This window comes from Cryptomeria japonica, chromosome 4 (assembly GCF_030272615.1).
Source record: "Cryptomeria japonica chromosome 4, Sugi_1.0, whole genome shotgun sequence".
NCBI classification, from domain to species: Eukaryota; Viridiplantae; Streptophyta; class Pinopsida; order Cupressales; family Cupressaceae; genus Cryptomeria; species Cryptomeria japonica.
This window is the reverse complement of record NC_081408.1, coordinates 153,069,792-153,081,673: the sequence shown is the minus strand read 5'-3', so window position 1 is coordinate 153,081,673 and position 11,882 is coordinate 153,069,792.

Below are 11,882 nucleotides of genomic sequence, written 5' to 3'. Positions count from 1 at the left end.
TAAAGTTTATCAAAGCGTCTGGTTTCAGGAACGATATATCCTGTATAAGACTTGATCAAAATGTCTGGTTTCAGGAAAGATACATCTTCTATAAGACATGATAAATGAGATTTGTATGAATGATGAAGATATGAAAGTGAAGAAAGATTCTATGATGATGCAATAGATATGCATGTGAGGGATGCAATGATGAATGTGACTAGATGATGATGATGATGAGATATATCTTGAAAATGAGATGCAAGTGATAATGATAATTATATGAGATTAATGCAAGATTAAAATGATATGCAACTTGTTGTAAGCTTAAGATGACATGCAACTTAATGCAATTGTATGCAACTAAATGATCACTCTAATTTTGTCATTATCATTCCCATTCAGTCACTTGTTTGTTCTCTTTTTTATCATCATTGAGCTTTTGATATGTTGAAAGTTAATGTAAACAACATGGTACAATTGAACCATAATGACCTAAGTATAACTTACATGGATTTTGATATTGCAAGACAACACAAGTGTTGAGGTATAATTGAACCAAGACGAACAGAGTGTTGCTTGCGTAAAATAGACAAGAGTTAACCATTTGTTTGTGTAAAGTGGAAAATGTCTTCAGTGATATGTTTCCAATCATGTCTCGAGACAAATTTGCACCATTTGAATGATTGTCTCATAGACAGAAAACCAAAGAAAAATATCAGATTCCTTCGTCACTTCTATAGCTTAGTGCATCCTTGAGTAGCTCAGGAGATCTAATGATTCAAAAATCAAGATAAAAATAGTCAAAACTTCATGCTAAATTTTAAAAAATCATAATTGAGAAAATCATCCATCATGTGTGTGTTTAAAGTTGCAGTTGGATAATGGTCTTGTTTTCTAGCCTAATGAGCAGTTTTTGACATTGGTTCTCTAGTATGCTGCGTTCCTTATTTGTTGTTGTTGGAAAGTTAAAGTGAGAGGAATGTTTCCCCTAGTCATAGATATTTATCGATGTGGATATACACATTGATCACCAAGCCATGGTGGGATATGATATGGATAACTATTTTTTGATAATCAAGGATAGTGACTACACTAAGTCTGTCAGGGATAATGCTGCATGTACAAGTGTTCTAGAGATGGTTATTAGTTGAGACTATATGGATCAAAGAAATAAGTACTAATAGATATAGGAGACGTTCTCTTAAAAAAAGTGTCTATTTCTAGGTTTTCATCATTTGGTCTTATTGCACTTTTTGGTTTGTTTTTTATTGTTTTTCTTTTTTGCTTGATCCGTGCATTGCACGAATTAAGTGCAAAACTTCTTCAAATAGATACTATTGGTTGGTTTGTTGAGCACCTCCCCTTCTAAAGTTGACAACTGATATGCTCTTGATCTGTAGGCTGATATGATGATAATGGGACCCAACCAGTTAGGCTCAAACTTCCCTTTCTTTTCTTGATCTTGTTGATTTCTTAGATTTTCCTTTAGTACAAGATCTCCGACTTTGAAATCCCTTGGGATTACTCTATGATTATAGCTTTTTCACATTCATTGCTGATATGCCTTGAGATGGTCATAGGCATGCTGTCGTCTTTCATCAAGAATCTCTAGTTGATGCAACCTATTTACTGGATATTCCTCATTTGGTATGAGGCCCTTCAAAGATACTTAGAGAGATGGGATTTATACCTCAAGAGGTAGCATATATTCTGTACTATACACCAATGAATATGGTGTAGCCCCTATAGGTGTCCAGATACTAGTCCTGTATGCCCAAAGTGTGGGATTGAGCTATACATTCCAATCCTTGTCTCTATCATTTACTATTTTCTTGAGGATTTTTCAGGATTGTTTTGTTTGATGCCTTTGCTTGACCATCTCCCTATGGGTAGTATGGTGTGTAGAAGCAATGTTGGATTTTGAATCGTTCACATAGCTCTCGCACATATTGATTCTTGAAAGGACACCCATTGTCTGTGATGATGGAACTGGGAATGGCATATTTGCAAATGAGATTATTAAGAATGAATGTTGAGAATTGTTTTCTAGTTACAGTGGTCATTGAAACTGCTTCAATCCACTTGGTCAAATACTTTATTGCAGTGATAATGAACTTATGCCCATTCAAAGAGAAAGGATGAATTTTCCCTACCAAATCATGTCCCCATTGACAGAAAGGCCAAGACATAGTGAACGGCTACAAATCTAGTGCTGGTGCATGGATAAGATTACCATGAATTTGACATTTAGGACATTTCTTAGCAAATTGATAGGACTTTCTCTCTATTATTGGCTAGTAATATCCCATTCTCAAAATTTTCTTGGTGAGAGTAGGACCACTTGAGTGCATACCACAAATACCCCCATGAAGCTCGTGTAAGGCAGAGTCAGATTTGTTACGATCAAGACATCAAAGAAGAGTACCATCTAGATCTTGGCAGTAAAGTGTGTTAGTTGTTAAGGTATAGTGGGTGGCTTGGTGGATGAAGTTGAATTTTGGTTGTGAGATAGGTTGAGTGGGAGAGTATTGTTTTTGAGATAATCATAGATTGTCCTATATAGAGGTGAGTCTGAACCAGTTATGGCATAGATGAATTGAGATGTGGAATTGTCATAGGCTGGGGAAAACAATTGCTCTACTAGAAACTTGTAATGACTCTATTTATCTTGAATTTGCGGCAGTGAAGCAATCGTGGCCATTGCATCAGCAACTCTATTATCCAATCTTGGGATTTTCTCAAAGGTGATGTGTACAAAGTACTATTTGAGATCATCCACCATTCTCTTGTAAGGCATTAACTTATCATCCTTTGTCTAATATTCATCATTGATCTGATTGATAACTGATTGAGAATCCCCATAGGCTCTCCATTCCACAACCATTTTGATTCTTGTTACTAGGGCTTCATATTCAACGATGTTGGTGCATGAAACATCAGTTGATAAGATCTTAGAATTGTGTGTCCTCCAGGAATGACAAAAATGATGCCGACACTCGATCCATGTTGTGTATAGGATCCATAAAAGTATAGGGTCCATTGTTTGGGTGTGATAGTGAGTACATCGATGTCTAGAAATTCCACCTATAGTGGTTGTTGGTCTGGTAGTGGTGCTTTTTCCAGTTGATTTGCAATTACCTGTCCTTTTATAGCTTGGTATTTTGTGTACTGGATATAAAAATCACTCACAATCATGACCCACTTAGCTAATTGTCCTCTAAGATCTACCTTGCTAAGTAAATACTTGAGAGGATCGATTTTTGCTACTAGCTTGATTGTATGGGCTAGCATATAGTGGTGGAACTTTTGAGAAGCAAACACCACTGCTAAGAAAGCCTTCTCAATGAATGTATAATTTACCTCATATCAGTTCAAAGTTCTAATAATGTAATAAATAGCCCATTCTTTTCCTTCTGGATCTTCTTGTGCTAGCAGTGCCCCCAATGATACTTCTATTGTTGATATATAGAGAATGAGCAACTTGTCTACTATCAGTGGTACCAAAAATGGCATATTCATCATATATTGTTTGAGTTGGTGAAATGATTCCGCACACTTGTCTTCCCATCTGAAAGGTATATTTTTATAAAGGATATGTTTGAATGTGAGACATTTATTTGCTAGCTGAGCTATAAATCACCTGATGGATTGCATTCATCCTTGTAGAGATCTGAGTTGGCTAATATTCTTGGGAGGTGGCATTTCCATGATAGCCTGTACCTTTGCTGGATCTACTTCAATACCTTTTTTTGACATAATGTATCCTAACAGTTTGCCTGATGTGACCCTAAAGACACACTTCTTAGGGTTTAGTCTGACCTTGAATTGCTCCAATCTTTGAAATATTTTATCTAGTATGCCCAGATGTTCTGCTTGGGTGAATGATTTAGCTAGAAAATCATCCACATAGTCCTCCATGAAGGTATGCATCATATCATGGAAGATTGTTGTCATGGCTATTTGATAAGTTACCCTAGCATCTTTCATGCCAGAAGGAATGACATTCCAATAATATGTTCCCCATTGACAAGTGAATGCAATTTTATCTTGATCCTTTGGGGCTATCCTGATTTGATTAAAGCTAGAGAAGTCGTCCATTCATGAAAACATTGCATGGCCTACTGTTAGATCCATAATTATGTCAATTCTAGGCAAAGGAATGTCATCCTTCAGACATTCCTATCGACATCTCTAAAATCTATGCATATTTTGATGCTTCTGTCAAGTTTTGAAACCGATACAATGCTTGAGATCCATTCAGCATAGTCTATGAGTCAGATAAATCCGACGTCTAATAACTTCTTTAGTTATGCTTTGACCAATAATTTCACATGCGCATTCATCTTTCTTAATTTCTGCTTGACTGACTTAGCTCCTAGAATGATGAATAAGTGATGCATGATTAGATTTGGATCGATTTTGGGCATGTCAGCATAAGACCAAGCAAAATTGATTTTCTTTTCATTGAAGAATTTGATAAAATTTTGTTGTTCCTCTTCTCTGAGTGATTATGCTAGATGCATGGTTTTGACTGCTACTTCAGTACCGATGTTTATTGATTGAGTTGGATCAATCAATATTGGTGACCTTTCTTGATAATATTCAGGAAGAGTGTCAAGTCTCCCATCTTTAGGTGCCTCAAAAAGGTTTTCACCTGCAGATGCATCCTTTATTTTTAATTTTTTATGATCTAATACTACCATTGACTGGTTTTCACCATTAGATCCTTTGTTTACTTCATTATTGCAATTGAGAGACTTGACACTCCCTTGATTGCAGATATTGTTATTTTGTTCAGTGGTAGAGCACGTTTGTAGGTTGACTGAACATAGGTATTGGACAATGGACTCATCATCTTGGAATATTGGTATATCATGATTTTCAAGTTCTTCCTACTCTATGAGATCAAGATATATGAGCGGTAAGGAGTCATTTGGTGGGTTGAGATTAGTTGTGGTAAGTGTCATGATAGAGTCATTGTTATAGTTGTTTCAGATACTAGTAAGATCTATGATATTGTCAAGGTCTTCGATGGTATTATCTTCAATGTTTCCTTGTTCGTATTGTCGTTGCTCATTCTCACTAGCCTTGTAGATATGTCATGGTCCAAATTCAAGTGGTCAAGATTCTGAGCCTTGTCCCTCCTAAGAAAGGGATGTGTATGAGTGGATGGTATCTACCTCAATGTCCTTAGTAACATCCAAACAACTACCCCACTCATATTCATTAGAATCGGTTTCAGAATTACTGTCCTTGATTATCTCGCTGCTTCTAACAAGTATGTTGTATGGTGAGAAAAGATCTCTGACAATTGACACTAGCTTTGTCTCTTTTTCTGATTCGGAACCAGAGCTTGCTTGTACTCTTTTCATTTGTTCATACATGGTTTCCTTCTAGTGAGTAGTAATTTCTTCAGGTGTCGAATTCACCATGGTTTGACCAAGTTCTTGCACATGATGAACTTTCTTATAAGAAACTTCCTCCCTTTGAATAACGGAGTTCTTGTTGTTGTTTCTCATTTTCTTGATGGTTTTTCTCTTTGCTTGTTGTTTCAACAGCTTGATGTAGTTCTTCTCTCCATGACTATTCATTGTATTTTTTCTTTGCTCTCCACTGAGGTTTTTGATGGTTATTTTGTTTCTACATAGGCAGTACATGTTGCCCATACCCAAGTCCTATTTTGTCTCCTGCAAATTGTGAAGGAGGTTGTAAGGTTTCTATAATTCCTTCTTGGTGCTTGCCAATAGGTCCTTTTCCATTGCATCCCATCCGTTGCATAATCTGAAACCCGTTTCCATACTGTTTTGTTGGTATGACTACTCCTATGGTAGCAACTCTGACTTCTTCTATATCCTTGTATACTCAACTAAGTATGTCTTTCTCCTCTAATTCATGGGCCAGTGTGCCCAGCTGGACAAATTTACCATCAAACTTGGTGATGGGATGTGTTGCATGATGTCTTGATGTAGAAGGTTGTCCATAAGATTTTGGTGGTGTTGGCAATTTTGATAGACATAGGGGTTCAAAAGAGTGTTTCCCCATGCCATGGTCCTTGATTTTCATTTTTTTCTTAGTCTATGGATAGAGACTTGAGTTCTTCTTGATCAGGATTGGATGCCAAGGAAGCTTGGGCCTCCAAGTTGTGCAAAACTAGACTATCTTGAGATGCCCCTATAGCATTGCAATGCTGAAAAGCGTTATTATCTGCAGATATGGAAATTTCCTATCCATTGTAAGGGAACTTGATACATTGATGGTATGTGGAATGCACTACTTGCATTTCATGGATCCATGAACGACCCAATAGTATATTGTATGTCAAGTCCATGTCCAAGACTTGGCACATGGTGTCTTTTTGTATAAGACCTACCTAAATAGGTAGTATTAGTGTTCCTTTGGATGACCTCTCTTCATCATCATAGGATTTAATGGTGATCTTCTTTTTCAGATCAATAGACTGCTCAGAGAAGCCCAATGCACGGATAAGCTTTAAAGTACAAATATTGAGACCAACTCCTCCATCTATTAAAAACTCTCTTTACTCATTTTTTATAGAATAAGACTTCGATATGGAGTGGGGTGTTATGTGGATGATTCAAGGAGACATCATCATGTTCAGAAAAGGATATGTTATTTGGTCTTGTCATATGAGCCACCATGGCTTGGAATCGATCAATGTCCAAATCCTTTGGAACGTTTGTTTCGATAAGTGCTTGTTCTAATATATCCTTGTGTTTTGGCAAAATCTTAGTAACTCAATTATGGATATCTAAGAGGGAGTTCTTCATAGTTGATCAACTAAATTATATGTATTCTCTTTCAAGATGTATTTTTTCGCTCTGGTTGTCACATTTATCAACGTATCTTCTTGTTTGTCCTTTATTTTTATGACATTTACTTGATTGTAACATGTCGATATGTGATTGATGGTGTTCTCCTATAGCTGATTTATATGAGCTCCTTTGGTATTTTCTGATGTTGAAGCTCCTCCCTTGTCATAGTTTGGAAGAGGATTTTTGAAGGCTTCATGGTCACCATTCATTTTGTGACCATCTACTATTAAATCACCCCTGTCTATCATGTCCTAAATGATGTTATTTAGCCTCATGCAATCATTTGTGTTATGTCCTTTGTTTGATAAAAATCATAATAATGTAAGTCATTCCACCAAGGTGGTTTGACCAGGGGTTCAAATTTGTTTGTGCCTAGCAACGTGATGATCTTATTTGCCAAGAGTTTAAAACGCTGATTCTAAGGTTTGTCCTAATGGTGTGTAGATGCGTCGATATGGGAAAGTATTGGTGTTGCCTCTCTAGTTTGTGTTGCTCCCTTCGTTAATGTTGTTGCCTTGGTTAGTGGTGTTGCCTTAAAGATTTTTTTTGGTGTTTGATGTTGAAGCTCTTGGATTGGGATTTTGTGAGTAAGTGTTCGTGCCTTGATTAGCACTTTTTTGGTCATTACGGGATGGTGGGTTGCCTGATAAAGTTAACACTGGTTGTTTAGACTTCACATTGTTGGCATCAACTACCCCATCATTAAAACTTTTTTTGTTCCTTGTGCAAAATCTGAATTTATCCAAAGTATTCTTATTGTTTTGATTGTTAAAGGTGTTAATATTTGACGAATTAACACCTTCCTTACAGAAATTCAATGTTCTTTTCTTGATACAAGCTTCACTTGGATTTTGTTTTCTATTAATTTGGCAAAAGTTGGTATACATTGGAGTTTGAGTTGATAACTCATCTCACTATTTAGATTATCCATGAAGATTTATATCTTTTCCATTTCAGGAACATCTCGAGGATATCTTGAAAGCATGTGTCTCCATCATTGTAAAAACACCATGAATTTTTCATTGTTCTTTTGTTTTATGTTACATACATCCAACATGGTGATCATGTGTTGAATGTTATAGGAGTATTTTATTATGAATTTGTTTACCAACTCATCAAATGATCTAATGGGAGGTATAAGTTTAGACAACCATTGCATTGTTCTCCCTCGTAAACTTCTTGGGAATAATATCATTAAGTAAGTATCATCATGAGAAAATTCCTGAACGTGATCATGAAGATTACTTTTATCATCGTATTTCTCATACTTTAGTATACATAAATTTGGGGGAAAAGGTACCATGTTCAATCTCCTATCAAAAAGATAAGGACAGATTTCATCCAAGGAATATCATACTGTAGTTCCTTGTTGCATGTCCTACATTTGTCTTTGCAGTGTTTAGATTTATTTTGCTAAAGCAGCCATGGCCGCATTTGTCCTCCAAGGGAGAGCTTCTCCTCGTTCATTAAGATTGTCTTGATTGCGGGCATGGTCTTGTTCATGGGTGTTTCGTTGTTCAATGGTGCGATATTGGTTGCATATGGTTTCTGGATCATGTGTCTCTTCTTCTCTTCATTGTTCTTGATAAGCATAATTTCTTGACCTTGTTCTTGAAATTATCTCATCTATATCCCTTAAATTTTCTGTATCAAAATCTTTAGGAATGTTGATTTATTTTCTAGTTAGCATGAGTAGATATTTTTCCTTGTCTACTTCTATAAGTCTTTACATGAGTTTTTGGAAAGCTACATTTTCTTGACATTCTTGGAGAAGTTCTTCGGTCCACACTAGATTTGGGTTGTGATTCCTTTTTTTCATTTCTCTAAGATTGAGTGACAATGGCCATTAATATATTTCTACCATGATAGATTCTTCTTCTTCTATTGGGGTTCTTAGTGCAATCGGTGGCTGAGGTCGAGCTTCATTATAAGTGATAAGGAACTTTGGGAACAAAGCGAGGTTAATCCTTCCTCCATGATTTAGGTGTTGGTTGAATGCCACTTTCTGAATGTAAGCTCTTCTTCTCAAAGGCTCTTTGTCAAACTTGTTTGTTTTTCCTTCGATATACAATCGCATATGACGCAAGAATGTGCGATGTGATGCAAATACTTGAGGATTGATATAGAGAAATTTATTCCTTGTAACAAGTGTCTTTGAACTAGGTTGTCTCTTCTTCAACTTAGTCTTTTGATGAAGACTTTTTCTTCTCAAAATATGAGGAGTGGTCATACACGAATGATTAGAGGTTGACGTTGATGTTGATTTTTCATGTTGGATACTTCATTTGAAAACTCAATTTTACTTTATCAAGTAGAGGTTTAATTTGATTTGCCTCCATGACAAAGTGTGTCAAATCATATGGATAAAGTCTCCCAGTATGGAAACTTGATTTGACAACTCAAGGACCAAACTAGGTATTTTTTTCTATAGGATCAACTAGACGGTGAAACTTTGATCACTGTTCTGGTACTCCTTAATTTTTTTGGATGAAGTATGATCTTGAGCTAGTTAATATTTTCAAAAAATCATTCTAAGAGTGCATTGTTTAATTTGGAAATTTTCTCACCGATGATTGGATTTGAATTTTTGTTGCTAGATTAGCTAGAGGACCCAAAAGGGTATTTGAAACTGTTGATAAAAATTTCCCAAAGGGACTAATTTGCTCTTTGTTTTTTCCTAATATTCATCATGTGCAAAGACAAAGACCCGATGTGCTAAAGATAGTCCTCAAAGTGCTACAAAATTTTCACTATGCACTATGCTATCTTCCCTACATGCTATTTCAGACTATTTGATAATGAATTGGCTAGATGGGTTATGCACTAATATGTCCTGGTTACGTGCTAATATTTTATATAAAAGTGCTATAATATGTCTTGAATGCATTAGGTTGGTGCTTGAATGCACTATAATGATGTTGATAAATCTTGCTTGAAATTTTACCAGTATGATACTAATTATGGGCTAGTTTGAGTGATGAAAGCACTAATTTTTGGTGCAAATGTGCTATTGAATGTTTGTGATGTGCTAGGATGTTGCTCCTATGTGCTAATTGTCTTGATTTTTTTTTTTGATGCTTTTTCTGTGATGTTAAAAAATAATACTTATGATTTGATGGATAAATTTCTAAAAATAACTTGAAAACATGACACATAGAAGATATAATAATTTTGTTTATGCTAAACAAGTAGTATATGTTCTTTTGAGGATGTTTTCAAATCCTTGATGTTTTTACTGGTTTGGATTACAAAAAGATAGATCAAGAAAACTCTTTATTAAAAGGTCATCAACAATATCTTAGCCTACTAGTCTCAATACTCCGTCATCTCAAGCAGCCCTATCGCCCCCTAGGGAGCGCCCATTTTTTTTCCTTTTGCCAGAAATTAACTCAAAGTGAATTGCTTCCCAACTGAGTAGTTATCTTGGGAGATATATGGTGAGTGATCTTGGGGGCGGAGTTCTCCCCACCCTTGCAGTGTGATATTGCCAATGTTTGGTGACTGACTCGATTCAAAGTTTCTAATGCTAAGGTTTTTAATTAGGCTTTCATTTGGTCTTCAGTGATAAACTCCCCTAAGAGGCTCTCTAATGTTTAGAACAAAGGCTTTACGTATCTTAAAGATACTGGAGGAAGATTAATCACCGATCAAAACCATTGAAGGGGACTTTCGTCAGCCTCCACATTTGATTATAGTGGGTTGAAATACTTGGTGATAAATTCGTTTCCCACTTAAGTCATTCCCCTCTCACCGACCATTAATGGTTCCCTAAGGGAAACTTGAGAGGATAGGCCTTCTAAAGGATTTAATTGCTTGAAGTAAAAGAAAGCATAAGAGTGGTTTGGATTTTTGGTCATCCAATTAAGGGGAGAGCATATACCTTCCACTTTCGAGACAAGGCAAACATAATTTTTTTTACCTTCAAGGCAATGATTTGCTAAGATTTATTTGTAGATGTTGCCCCAACAAGTATGGTGTTCTTTTTAGCCTTTCATATAAAAAATAAGCGTTTCAAAAATTTTGGAAAATAAATCTGGTCAACAAAATAATATCATGTATTTGGTCAACAAATTGAAAATCGTGCAACCAATCATCATTGACATTCTTTTTATTTTGTACCAAAATTAAAGGGACATCCCTTTTAACTTTGCAAAAATAAAAGTTTTTATTTTTTTATTTTTAATCTTTTGCAAAATAGAAAGTAAGGTCTTGTTTTAAGCACTAAAGAAATGATGAGATTCCTTTTAACTTTGCACCAAAAGAAATTGAGATCCTTTTTAACTTTCCAAAATAAAAGTTTGTTTGTAGTTATTTTTAACCTTTTGCAAAAATAAAAATGAGGTATTGTTTTAAGCACTATAGAAATGATGAGGTTCTTTTTAACCAACGGGAAATGAATCCTCTTAAACCAACTTGAAAAAGCTAGGAATAAAAACAATTAAATGCCTAAATATAACTCCTCCAATTTGCAAGAAATGAGTAGTAAGCTGCAATAAAAGAAAGTTAGTAAAAAATTAAGACCTTAGGTGAGCTTATACAACCCTAATTTTCTAACTCTATTACAAATAATCCCTTCTTTCAGCCAGAGCCACACACTGAACTTCTACACAGATGCACTATAGAAAGGTACAAAAATGCTAAAGTATGACTCCTACGCACTCCAGTGATTTCCTAATGTGATTTGTTGATACCTTGATGTGCAAGACATAAATGAAAAGTGTTATGCGCTAATAAGCTCAAAAGTGCTACAGGGAGGCTCCTATGTGCTAAACAATGTGATGAAGGTGCTACAATTTTCCACATTTGCCCTAAATTATAGTTCGGATGCCCTAAAAGGATATTCCAGCATGTTTCTAATCCTTGTGCTACACAAAAAATGATTTTATTTAAGGGGATGAGCCCCACAGTGGGTGCCAGAAATGTATGCAGGGAAATGTGGTGATGAAAACGAATAACTCAAATCTAGAATAACCACACACCAATGAGACTTTTGGTGCAATCATATGAACTGATTCAATCAATTCAACTTCCCAAGGGGTGTCCCATTGTTCTCTATCTCATAGGATC